The 13914-nt window shown below is 33.7% G+C and overlaps 1 pseudogene; it reads left to right on the plus strand.

The window, feature by feature from the left end:
• Positions 1-833: 833 nt before the first annotated feature.
• Positions 834-13914, plus strand: part of LOC149560526 (GDSL esterase/lipase At5g45960-like) — a 37385-nt pseudogene continuing 24304 nt past the window's right edge.

Consider the following 13914-nt stretch of genomic DNA (forward strand, 5'->3'; position numbering starts at 1 on the left):
GTTTGGTCTGAGGTATTTGCTAGGCTAAATACTTATAGTGATAGAGTAGTTTTTCTTTCTATGGGTGGTGAGACAGTACGGTCGGTGACAAGGCATACCACAAGGGTTAGCTCATTATGCTCAGGTACATTGAGAGAGCGGTGTGGGGGCTAACTTTGGAGTACAAGGCTTTCGTAGAGGCCTTTTTGTAGATGATAGACACACCATAGCCATGGGCCTTATGAGATGGGGTGGCAAATGCAAGGATAGAGGGGGATTATGCATGGTGGTTTTGGGAGCATCCCTTCACTAGATACACAAATCTGATCGAGCCTATTCTGGAGATCAACAAGCCATTGAGTGGGGGAGAGGATGATGATGATGAGGGTGGCCCGAGGAGAGGTAGAGGGAGACAACAGGTTAGAGCTAGGGTGAGAGGTGTGCTTAGAGCACGAGGGAGTTGAGGCCAAGTAGCCATGGTATTACCACAGAGGGGAGTGGGATGATGCCCAATGTAGGTACCAGTGGGTGCAGGGAGGATTGGAGGGATCCAAGGCCATGGTGGGGTGAGGGTGAGAGAAGGATTGGTTAGTGGTGTGGGTGCTGGTCAGTAGGATAGATGGGTGGAATGGGCTAGAGAAGTGTAGGTGAGGGTTAGGTTGCTAGAGGATGTGTATTTTGTTTGACGTTAGAGGCCATGAGTGTAGGCTCTGATTAGAAATCCACCAAGTGCACATCCATAGGGATAGTAGTAAGTGTTACCAGAGGTATAATGATAGGTACAACAACTAGTACCACCAAATGCACAACCACCACCAGAGAGGCCAGGGGGATTGATCGATTTGGAGGTCAAGATGAGTGCCGTGGAGGCTCAGATGGGTGAGGTGTTGAGAACCCTACAAACATTTATAGGTATGATGAAACCAGGGCCACCACCACCACCACCACCAAGGATAGATGGGACATTGACAGGTTAGGCCATTGTGATCAGACAAGTTGCATTGTCAAAAGATGCGACAGAGTAGGTGCCCCGAGAGGGGACGAGTGCCCTTAGTGAGTAGGGACCATCATATTAGGCACCTACGCATGGATGAGTATACATTATGTGTTGTAGCCTCACTTCTCATCATGTATGATTATTCTTTTGATGTTTATTTGATATTTATGCTGATGTACTTTTAGATGTTCATATAGATAGATGCTTGCGATTTATTGACATTAATGTTATGTGATTATTGGATGTGCATGTGAGTGCAGTCTATCTTATATTCATGTGGATTTTGGCCTTTGGATGTATTGTTTGATTTTTTTTTTTTGTTTTATGATATATCCAAGCTTATTGATGTTCAAATGTGTGCACATGTTATATCATGGACTTATGTATGCATGTGATGGTTTCATTTGATGGATATGGTAGTAGTAGATGCAGATGTGTATATATATGGGAATGGTTAATGTAGCTTGACAAAATGGATAATGATTAAAATAAATGACATGACAATAATGGTGTAATGAAAAGGTGATGTGATAAAATGAGACATAATGGAATGTAGTAAAATGGAATGACATTTGGTGTAATGTAATATGATGTAATGAGATGTAATGTGATGTAATAAAGTGATTTGTAATGTAATGTAATGTAATAGAATGAAGTGTGAAAAAAATGAATTGCAATGGGATGAATGCTGTGGTAATGTAATGTAATGAAATAAAATAGGTAAGGAAATAAAATAAAATGTCTAATGAATGAAATGATATGTGATGAAATGAAATGGGTAATGAAATGTGTAATGCAAGAAATGATATGTGATGAAACGATAGGTAATGAAATGATCAGGGCTAATGTATTGAAATGAAATGAAATTGGTAAGGGAACGAGAAATGTGATGAAATAGTAAGGAAATGAAAACAATATGATGTAATGAGGGGAAATATGATAGGCGATATGATATAATAGAATTGTATGGAATGGAATAAAAATGAACATAATGCAATGAAATATAATGTAATGAAATGAAATTTGTTGTGATGTAGTGCAATGAAATGTAATGATATGAAAATGGAATGAAATAGAATTTGTTGTGATGTGATGCAATGTAATGTAATGATATGAAAATGAAATGAATGTGTAAATGAAAATAAAAATGTAAATGAATGAAGGTGTGGCAAAGTATCTTGGAAGTGAATATGGTAAAATGAGAAGAAATAATGAAAATGTGAAGATGGGATGAAATGAAGGTGAAAAATAGAAGGAAATGGAATGGTTTGAGATTTGAAAGCTGTGGGATGGGATGTCAACTTTTGAGATTCAAAAGCTACAAAATGAAATAGATGAAATGCATGAATTAAAGGTAATGTGATGAAGAACACAAAATGCAAGTCACAAATGTAGAAAAATAGGGAAAGTGAAATATAATAAAATGAAACAAACTGTGATATGTAAGAAAATGAATGGGGGGGATGACATGTGATGTAGTGAGTTATGAAAGGGAGATGAAATCATATATGATGAAATGAGATTGAAAAAGCCATGTAATGTAATAGAGGATGGAGTGTGATGATGAAGTAAATTTGATACAAGGCAATATTGACTAGAATTATTTGAGATTCAAAGGCCCCTGGTGCACTCCCTATCATAGTACAAGGTGGGATCGAGGTGCAATGCCCCTATGGGGGTTTTTGAGGTTAGTGTTCCCAAACCCAAAAATCACCTTATATTGTAAAAGGTGTCAGCTACTATTTTTATATTATTCTAGCCCTAATTTTGTAAGCAGTAAAAAGCTTGTATAAAATGGTTTAGGGTTAGGGATTTTAATAGTGTGTGATGTAAAAATTGGTCCTTGTGGTAGTATTGAGCTGTAAGGGATTAGAGATTATAATCAGGTTGTAATCACTAGATCATAATAATATTGGACCTATTGGTGGACATAGCCTAGGGATTAGGTGAACCATGTTAAATCTTGTTGTCTTGTGTTCTCTTCTATGTAATCTATTATTTTTTGATATTGGTTATATTTTCATGTAACTGTTATTTTTGTGTGAGGTTAATCCCAACAATTACTACCTTAGGAAACTCCTAAAGTAGAACTGTCTACATCAATTTTAATTATATTTTTATCAACAAATTTGATGCAAAGCTCCATCTTAGCTTAAGTAGCCTTATCTAGGGTAATCACCCCTAGTTTACCTCTTAGAAATTCATGAGAATATTTAGGTAATTCTTTAGTGAATATATTAGCTATGATGCAGGAGTATCTTGGGTCTTTGAGAAATCTTGCATCAACTAAAAATATATCTTATTTTCTATTCCAGTCTGTTGTTTGTGAAGTAGTTTTTGCTACTATTGGTGTCATGTTATGTTTAGTTAACATTTTGATGAGGACCTATGCTTGATCCTTCTCCTAAGGGTGCGCATTTTTATCATTTGTATTTCTCGAGTTGTGAACCGTTCTTTGTAGCATTTGTTTTGGTGTGTTTCCATCTAGAAATGTATGTTATTTCTTTTAATGTTGTTTCTTATGTTAACATGACATGTTGCAAAGTTAGGAGCCAACCCCTAAGACATGTGTGGATCTTTCTTCAAGTGCACAGTGCCTTATGCTTCATTCACAGTCAATTTTGGTTTACTCTTCCTAGCTTGGACTTATAATGTAATTAAATACTTGACTAGCTGACTTGTGGCTTAGTGGGCTATATAAAAATCCTGGTTAGAGATAGAAGAGGAAATGGGGGATGATATGGGATATAGAGAAGGAGGATAAGATGTTAACTTGGATTCTAACTTCATAATTTCATTATATATGGCTGAAACCCAGAAGGCTTCACAACTGAGCATGTTGAGAGACTTCTTTTAATTATTACATCAGTGTGGCTTCCAATTGTCAAACCTGAATGTGTTACACTTGAGTAAAAGTATGGAATCTTTCCTTATGTACATTGTTTTGTATGCTTCTTTCGTGTGTAACTCTAAGTAGGGCTATCTGCGAGCTTAAGTTGAGCTAACTCTGCTTAAGTTTCATTTCTCCTTGCATGAGGTGGTATTAGAGTGGGTTATTTCTTGTAGATTGGATTGTGGTGAATCTTATTGCATTGGTTTTAGGGTGGAAGATTTTATATTTGTCCTATAACTTGCAAAAGGTTATGATCTTGCAAGAGCTATTGTCAAGATGGTTTGTGGTAGATAAAATGTTGATAATGATATAATATATATGTTGAGGTAGATTGCAACTAGATTTGAAGATGTGGAGATAACCTAGACAAGAAGAATACACCTTGAAGATGTTAGTGATGAGGAATAGGTAGTACCTAGCCCTAATCCTAAACCTAAAGTTGAACAAGATGAAGAAAGGCTTCTGAGAGTTTTTTCTAGAGAAAATGCTAGACCTACTATTTGAGTTGCTTGGTATGATGGAAAACTTGAGACTAATGTGATACTAGATTGGATATCTAAAATGGAAAAGTATTTCTAGTATGAAGGTACTCCTAATAATAAGAAGGTTAAGATAGCAATTACAAAGTTGAAAGTTCATGCATCTTTTTGGTGGGTTCATTTGCAAGCTGATAGATAGAAGAGGGGGAAGGAAAAGATCAAGACATGGATGAAAATGCTTGGGAAGATGAAAAAGAAGTTTCTCCCTACATAGTACTAGGTTAGTTTATTGAGGAAGATGCACAATTTAAGGAAAAAGGATATGAGTGTAAAGGAATATGGTGAGGAATTATACAAACTAGATATTAGATCTGGACATGTGGATGATCAAGTGGAAAATGTGGCTAGATACCTGGATGGTCTAAGAACATCAATTCAAGATAAGATAGGCTATGTTAACATGGAAAATGTAGAGGAAGCATATAAATTTTATTTAAAGAATAAAGAAATATTGAAAAAGAAGCGTTATCAAAGACAAAGAGGAAGAGGTGGTATAATTTAGAGAAGTAGAGGTAGAACTTATGGAGAAAGTAGTAGATATGAAAATTCAGTTGCAAGATAAATGATGAAAGTATGAACCTGTTGGTAAGAGAGGTAATTACTCTAGAGGAAACTATATTGGATACTCTAGGAATAAATATAATGGAAAAAAGGAAGAAAGATCTTGGTTGAAGGGTACTTGTTACAAATGTAGAGAAGAAGGTCATAGAGCTTTTGAATATACTAATTTTGGAAAGAAAGCTAGAGGTAATAATAGAAATACTTTGGCTTGTGAAGAAGTTGATGAAACATCTAATGAACCTAAGAAGGGTGAAAACTTGAAGGTGAGAAGAATCTCATGGAATGAAGAAATAGATGAAGAACCTACTCTTTTGAAGAAGTTTATTCAAGACTAGATGTAAGATAGTTGGAAAATGGTGCAAGGTAATCTTTGATAGTGGAAGTTATGATAATTTGGAATTTGAAGTGCTTGTTAAAAAATTATAGTTGCAGAGCTTGAGACATCCTAAGCCTTACCATGTTGCTTGGATCCATAAGAATCTTAAATTACTTGTAAGTGAACAATTCCTTGTCAAATTTAAAATTGGGAATTATCATGATGAAGTCTTGTGTGATATTATGCCTATGGATTGTTATCATACTCTTTTTGGTAGACCTTGGTAGTATGATAGACAAGCTTTAAATGATGGTAGATTGAATCAGTACTATACTATTTGGGTGAATGGAATAAAACAAATAGAGTTACCTTTGGTAGAGAAGTTGAGTGAAAATCATAGTACTACACTCAAAGTATATTTAGTTGAGGGTATTAAGATTGCAAGAGAAATGAAAGAACAAAATGTTCTCTATGCTTTGATTCCTAGGAAAAATGAGAAACAAGATGACTTAAAACATGCACCTGAGATTAAACTTTTGTTGATAAAATTTCATGACATTATTTATGATAATGTACCTAACAGTTTGCCTCCTATGAGAAGTATAAGTCATTGTACAGATTTGATACCTGGAGCTAGTTTTCCTAATAAAGCACCACATAGGTTAACACCTAATGAGAAGATTGAGTTGAATAGACAAGTGCAAGAATTGCTAAAGAAAGGGTTGATCAGATAAAGTTTGAGTCCATGTGTTGTACCTACAATATTGACACCTAAGAAGCATGGAGAATGGAGAATGTACATTGATTCTAGATCTATAAATAAGATAAAGTGAAATATAGATTTCCCTTGCCTAAGATGGATGACATAATGCATAGTTTGAGTGGAGAAAAATATTTTACAAAGATTGATTTGAAAAGTTGATATCACCAAATTAGTATAAGAGAAGGAGATGAATGGAAGACTTTTGAAGGTTTATATGAATGGTTGGTTATGACCTTTGGTATAACTAATTCAACTAGTACTTTCATGAGACTAAGGAATGAAGTTCTAAAAATTTTCTTGAGTAAATTTGTGATTGTATACCTTGATGATATTTTTATATTTAGTAAAAGTAAGAAAGAACACCTTGAACATATCAGACAACTATTGAAGAGATTGAAGGAGGAAATTTTGTTGATTAACTTGAATAAATGTTCATTTAGGAAAGAAGAAATTGTGTACCTTGGTTTTGTAATATCTATTGATCATGGTTTGAAGATGGACTCTAAAAAGGTGCTCGAGTAATTCTAGATTGGCCTACACAAAAGAATATTAGAGAGGTAAGATCATTTCACAGATTGGCAAGGTTTTATAGGAAGTTTATCATGAACTTTAATTCTATTTGTAATGCTATGACCAAGACTATGAGAGGAGATAAAGCGGATTTCAAATGGACACATGGAGCACAAAAGAGCTTTAAAACATTGAAACAAAAGATTGTAGAATTTCCTATCCTTGCTTTGCCTAATTTCAGTAAGGTTTTTCAAGTTGAATGTGATGCTAGTGGAAGTGCAATTGGAGCTATTTTGAGTCAAGAAGGAAGATCTATAGCTTTATTTAGTGAGAAATTGAATGATTCTTAAAGAAAACATTCAGTTTATGATCATAAATTCTATGCTATTGTTCAAGCTTTGAAGAAATGGAGAGATTATCTGATGCCTTATATTTTGTATTGTACATTGACCATAAAGCTTTGTAGTATTTTGGAAGTCAAAGTAAGCTAAATTAGAGAAATAAGAAGTGGGTTGAGTTCTTTTAGAGTTTTTCTTTTTCATTAAAGCATAAGAGCGGATAGTTGAACAAAGTTGTTGATGCATTGACTCAAAGAAGAAATTTTTTGGCAGAGATGAGAGTTGAGGTACTTGGTTTTGATGACTTTAAGTATATGTATGAGATTGATTTGGATTTTCTAGAACCTTGGAAATTTTTTAAACAATGGATAGGGAGTGAGAAGTGGACTGATTATTTCATTCAAGAGGTTATGTTATTTAGAGGAATTCAACTATGCATACCTAGAGGATCTATGAGAGAGAACATAATAAAAGAGAAACATAGTGGTAGACTTGATAGACATTTTAGGATTGTTAAGACTATTAAACTTATTTCTTAGAGATAATTTTGGCCATATATTTATAAGGATGTGCATCCAATGCTTAGAGGTTATAGAATTTCTCAAGTAGAAAAAGGAACTAGTCAGAATGTGGGACTATATTCACCATTACTTGTACTTGATAGACCTTGCAAAGATGTGAGCATGGATTTTGTTCTTGGATTTTGTAGAACTCTGAGAGGAAAGGATTCTATTTTTTGTAGTGGTTGACATATTTTCAATATGGCACATTTTTTACCTTATTGATGCATTGCATGTAGCTGAGTTATTTTCCAAGGGAATAGTGAGATTGCATGGTTTGCCTAAGATTATTATTTCAGATAGAGACACTAAGTTTACTAGTTATTTCTAGAGAACACTTTAGAAAAAGATGAGTACATAATTGAATTTTAGTTCTACATTAAATTCACCCTTGACTAGCTGAAAAAACTAAAATAGTGAACAAAAGTTTGGGTAATTTACTAAGATGTTTGGTTGGAGATAAGCCTGCCAATTAGAACTTAGTTTTGGCACAAGTAGAGTTTGCATGCAATAATCTTGTGAATAGAAGCACTAAGAGGACACCGTTTGAGATTATTATTGGATTTCATCCTAAAGGAACCAAATAGTTGATGGAATTTTCTATTGAGAAAAGAAGGAGTACTGAAGCTGAGGAATTTCCAGTATTCATGAAGACTTTACATGAGGAAGTTAAAAAAAACTAGAGGACGATAATTAGAATTATAAATAGAGAGTTGATAAAAGGAAGAGACACAAATATTTTGAAGTTGATGATGATGTTATGATTCATTTGAAGAAGAAAATATTTCTAGTTGGTACGTACAATAAGTTGAAAATGAAGAAGTTTGGACCTCGATTTTGATGTATGATAGTGGAAATGCCTATGAAGTGGAATTTCCAGAGGATATGGATATATCAATTGGAATTCTTTAGAATAATTGAGGGGGGTGAATCATTTATCCAAGGTCTAGATGTAAAAATAAAACTTTTCATAGCTTAATGAACCCATATCCATAAAACATATTCATCATGCATGCATCCATTAGATCATACAATTACTTAAACTTGTAGGTTACTCTCAAATCAACTTTGTAGAAATGTAAGCATGAAACATAACAGATTCAATAACACATTTTACACAATGATTAAATTTCAAATGTGAATGTTGATGAATATAAAGAGATACATGAGGCTAAAGCCAAAAGAATACAAAACATTTGTATACTTTTATGAAGGAATGCCTACTAAAGAAGATGTTGCAAATCAAGTTATAAATCAATAGCAAGTTTTAGTGATTGTCAAGTCACATCCTGCAAATGCCAAGTAGCATTTAGGAATTGAGTTGCATTTAGATGCTGAGTTACAAGGTGAAGAAGATGTACATTCTAACTCTAATATTAGTACACATGAAAGAGATGTTGAGATACATCACAAAGATGTACATAGTGATTCTGAGGCTGAAACACACAATGAAGAAACAAGAGGTGAGCTAAGATTGTCCAAATATGTCAAAAGACATCATCCTATTGATCAAATCATTGAAGATAGAGATGCTATAACAATAAGAAGAAATATATTAAGAAGTGAATCATGTTTTTTGAGCATGTAGGAACCCAAAATAGTGAAATATACATTATAAGAGATTGAACATATAGAGAAGAACAAAATATGGAGTCTAGTTCCTAGACCAAAAGATAAGAATATGATTGGCACCAAGTGGGTATTCAAAAACAAGCTAGATGAGAATGGTGAAGTCACAAGAAACAAAGCAAGACTAGTCTACAAGGGATATGCACAAGAAGAAGGAATTGATTATTGAGAGATATTTTCCCCTATTGCTAGATTGGAAGGAGTAAGAACTCTACTTGCTTATGTTGCATACAAAGGTTTTAAAGTTTAGCAAATGGATGTTAAATCTACATTTCTTAATGGCATACTAGAGGAAGAAGTTTTTATAAAATAACCAGAAGGTTTTGTTGATGATAACAATAAGAACATGGTATGTAGATTGTACAAAGCTCTATATGGTTTGAAACAAGCACCAAGAGCATGGTATGAGAAACTTCATACTTATCTTGTGAAGATTGGATTTGAAAGAACTGATGATAACAACAATCTGTACATAAAGATAGGGAAAGGAAAAGGTATGTTTCTATCTAAAATATTTTTTGATGATATCATATTTGGAGGACAAGATGCTTTATGGAAGGAATTTGCAAATCAGATGAAGCAAGAATTTGAAATATCTATGTTTGGAGAGATCAAATTTTTTGTGGGATTGCAAGTATATCAAATGAAGTATGGTATATTATATTACTCAATCAAAGTATGTCAATGAAATGTTGAAAACTTTTGGATTAGAAGATTCCAAACCAGTAAGTACACCTATGGTGACAAGACACAAATTGTCAAAGAATGATGATTCTATTGAAGTGAATCAAACATTATATAGGGCTATGATAGGCAAATTGCAATATGTAGTGTATAGCAGACCAAATATTGCATTATTTGTAGGGATAGTTACAAGATTCTTAGCTACTCCTAGGGAGAATCATTTAGTGGTTGTGAAGAGAATAATGAGATATCTGAAAGGAATATAAGAGTTTAGTCTATACTACAAGAGTTTAGTCTATACTACACTGATATAGATTCAGTTGGAAACATTAATGACAGAAAGAGCACCAGTGGAGGAGCATTTTTTTAGACAAGAAACTAGTTACATGGACTAGCAAGAAACAAAGTTGTACTTCAAAATCTACTACTGAAGCTAAATATGTTGTTACTATTGTAAACTGCACAAACATTGTATGGATCAAACAACTACTCAAAGGAATGAAGGAAGAAATCACAAAACTAGTGATCTAGACACCTAAAAATCCTTTAGAAAATAAAGTATTTTTATTTTCTGAAAAGGTCCCTGATGACATCATCATTTATTAATTAATTAATTTTTATGCCATTAAATCCCTTTATCTTAATGAAAAATATTTAATTAAGGAATCCCCGCCAAAAATGTTTAAATCTTATTTAAACATTATTTCCTTATTAATTAATTAATTAATTAATTAACCAAAAATCTCAAAATAAATAATTTATTTATTTTTTGCCCAAAACTTTGCCAATTTCCTTAAGAACACTAACCTCTTCCAAAATCTTCGAATCCTTCTTTAATTTTGATTAAAGGCTAATTCCATCATTTCCTATCCCTAATCCCAACTCAAAATATTTAATTAAGATTAAATATTAATCCCCATGTTTATTAAAAATGTTTTAATACATATCTCCTCAACCCAAACCCTTGAAATAAATAAAACTTTATTTATTTTCTAAAAAACCTTTTTTATCCTCATCCTAGGAAGTTCTAGACTCTTCTAGAAAGTCTTCATCCTCATCCAAAGCCTAGACTCTTCTAGAAGATGTCAATCCTTATCTTTAATCCTAATCCTAATCCCCTCCTAACCTTGTCACATTCCCTAAACATGGGTTAATACTTGCTAACCCAAGCCAAAGTTAACAAATATCTCCTCCTTCACCCACCCTCATTTATTGCCATCCACTTGCCTATCCCTAAGCTAATCCTAAACCATCCTAATCCATCCTCTAATCATTTGCACAATCCTAAGCAAGCTCAAAACCTTCCTAATCCAACCCAAGTCAAAACTCCTCACCCTCCAACATAAATGACCCTCAAATATCTCTTACACTCTCCTTCAATGCTCTTACAAAGAACTTATGAAGGGTCTTTATGAAGATATTATCTCTTGAGCCTCCTTTGTTGACTCATCATTGTACTTTCCTCCATCCTCTCACCTTGTGACATGTGTCACTCCCTGATTGGCTATAAGAAAGCACAATCCATGTGCTCTCCTCTCATTCAATATGAGCCCTCCATAAGCTTTCTCCTTTCCTTCCATCTTAGCCCTCCATCCCTCAAGCCTCTTGCCTATAAATTGGATCTTTCCCCTTTGCAAACACAACAAAATCTAGAAAGTAAAGCCATAATGCCATTTTGAGAAGCCATTTTTATATCACATCCATTCACCAAAATCTATCAAAAATCTTCCATTGAAGCCCATTTGAGCATTTGAGTGTACATACATAATCAAGCCATCTTAGCTATTAGACGCACCTCTATATCAAGTGATCATCCTCATTGAGAGAGCCTATCCATGGCTCATATTCTCATTTGAGGACTTCACTTTGTCTTTCATGAAGTTATGTTAAATTAGTATGCAAATTCTTTTTTATTGTTTTAATTTAGAATTTCTAACATACTAAAGTAGCATATACATTTTGGCACGCCCGATGGGACCCCGCATGGGTCATCTTCATTAGCTTTTTTAGTCAAATTTTGTATGTCATTTGCTAATTTTGACTAATTTTGCTTGTTTTTGTGATTGTTAGGATTGTATAAATTGGTTTTGCAAGTCCACATGAGCATGAAGGAGACCAAGGAACTCATAGTCTATCTCATAGTGTTTGTAGATTTTTCAAGTTTATAGGTGGACGGAGAACTTGGAATTCTTCTTCCTCTTCTTGTCTATATTCTTCTTCTATTCCATCTACTTCTTCTTCTTCTTCTTGAGGGATCTTGGCCTTTTTTTTTAAAGAAGCAAAATCATACACATTTTTTTTTAAGTTCTTAAAATGAACCCCCAAATCATACTTAAATCCATTAAAAACTAAAAATTTGCAAAAATAAAAAATAAAAATCTTTTAACAAGTGAAACTAAACCAATCCAATCATTTGCATCCTTGCAACATCAAGGTTTTAGATGCATTCATGCAAAGTTAGGAACACTTAATTTTTGGAAATTTAAAAAGAACTTCAAGTTTCCATTTCAAAAGGTTCAAAATCAACACTAAGTGCACACTAAAATCTAAATCAAACTCAAAGCATCAATCAAGGATAAAATGAACCTCATTTGCAAATATTTTAAAGTTTTTTTTAAAATCTCATGAAAACTAAGAGTCCTAAATGGTTACCAAAATTGTCCTAAAAGCTTTGTTATTTGTTCCAAACAAATGTCTTGTTGCAAAATCTTGAATTTTTTCTAGGTTTTTAATACATCAAAAAAATCTAGAAATATCATTTTTTTAGGCTCAAAACATGCAAAACTAGAACACAAAATCTTGAATGAAAACCAAAGTCCAAAGAGTCATTTTCACTTTTAAGTCCAAAACAATCTTGAATGATCTAAGGTTAAAACAAAGGACTTCAAAGTTCTTAGAACAACACGCAAAATCTCAAATTTTGAATGCTCAAAGGAAAAAACTTGAATGTTTAATCACTTGTCTTTGAATGCATATTGCTAAAATCACTCTTAAGTGCCATGGATTAAAATCAAGTTTGTTTTTTTTATGAATGCATGATTAAAACAAAAAATCCAATCTTGAATGCCATAGATCAAATAATCATCTTTTGGGGCATAAAAAGAATCCACATTTTAGAAACTTTCTAAGTTATAAAAATAAATAAAGACACTTTGAGTGAATTTGTTGTTGGACTCACCCTCTTTAATCACCCATCATTCTAACCATTGGTTGCAATATCAACGCCATATATGGGGATGGGTCTACCTAAGAAGGTGTTAAGTGCTCCACAAAAATCAAATTCCACTCACTTGAGTTTTTATTGGTTTTTCTAAGATAGAAATTTTTTTGAATGCACATTAGTCTCACTAACATTTCATTTGGGCATAAAAATTGAACAAATCTTGACGTGGAGGGCCTCCGGGCACGCGCTTGAAATTGAGCTTTACACACATCTTTGTTTTGGGCTTAAAAAAAACTCACACTCAATCTTGAATGCCTTAAAGAAAATTAATTGATACTTGACATGGAGGGCCTCTAGGTGCATGAGTTTACTTTTTTTTGACCCTAAATCTTCTTAGTGTATTTATTCTTCGATCACTTCTCTTTTGTTGGCACATTTCAAATTGGAATTGAAGCTTTGCATCTTAAATCATGCGTGTTTTCAAAAGGTCTAGATCAGAAAACTTAAAGCGTCAATTGGAAAAGAACTCTGTCTTTTGGCCCAAGATCATCCAAGTCTTCTCTCCCCTTGTCATCTTTTGAGGCCATCTTGTGTGCATAAGATTAGGATCCAAAATCTTGTCTTAACTTTTAGGAGACCTACTTGGGGATTTCATCACCCCTTGGGATGACCTCAACTCTAGCGTTCCGACGAAGTATAAAGATTGGGAGGTGAATCCAAAGACACCTCTCTTGGGATCAAAATTTTGTCACTCAAGCTAAGCCTCAAGGAACTTTATACCCTTGAGAAGTGAAAGAGGAGAAGTGGGTTACTGCTCCTCTCGGCTGTGTGACATTGTTTTGGTTTCATCTACAGATTTGGGCCTCACATACCTTGGGTATATCAAGGACTCCCTAGCTAAACCAATTGTCAGCCTTTAGACAACCATCTAGGATGTTAATGTGTTTGAAGTGACTGATTGAAACATTTGTAGAATATACAC

This window comes from Cupressus sempervirens, chromosome 4 (genome assembly GCF_028749045.1).
Source record: "Cupressus sempervirens isolate cs-2001-9-10 chromosome 4, ASM2874904v1, whole genome shotgun sequence".
Lineage (NCBI taxonomy): Eukaryota > Viridiplantae > Streptophyta > Pinopsida > Cupressales > Cupressaceae > Cupressus > Cupressus sempervirens.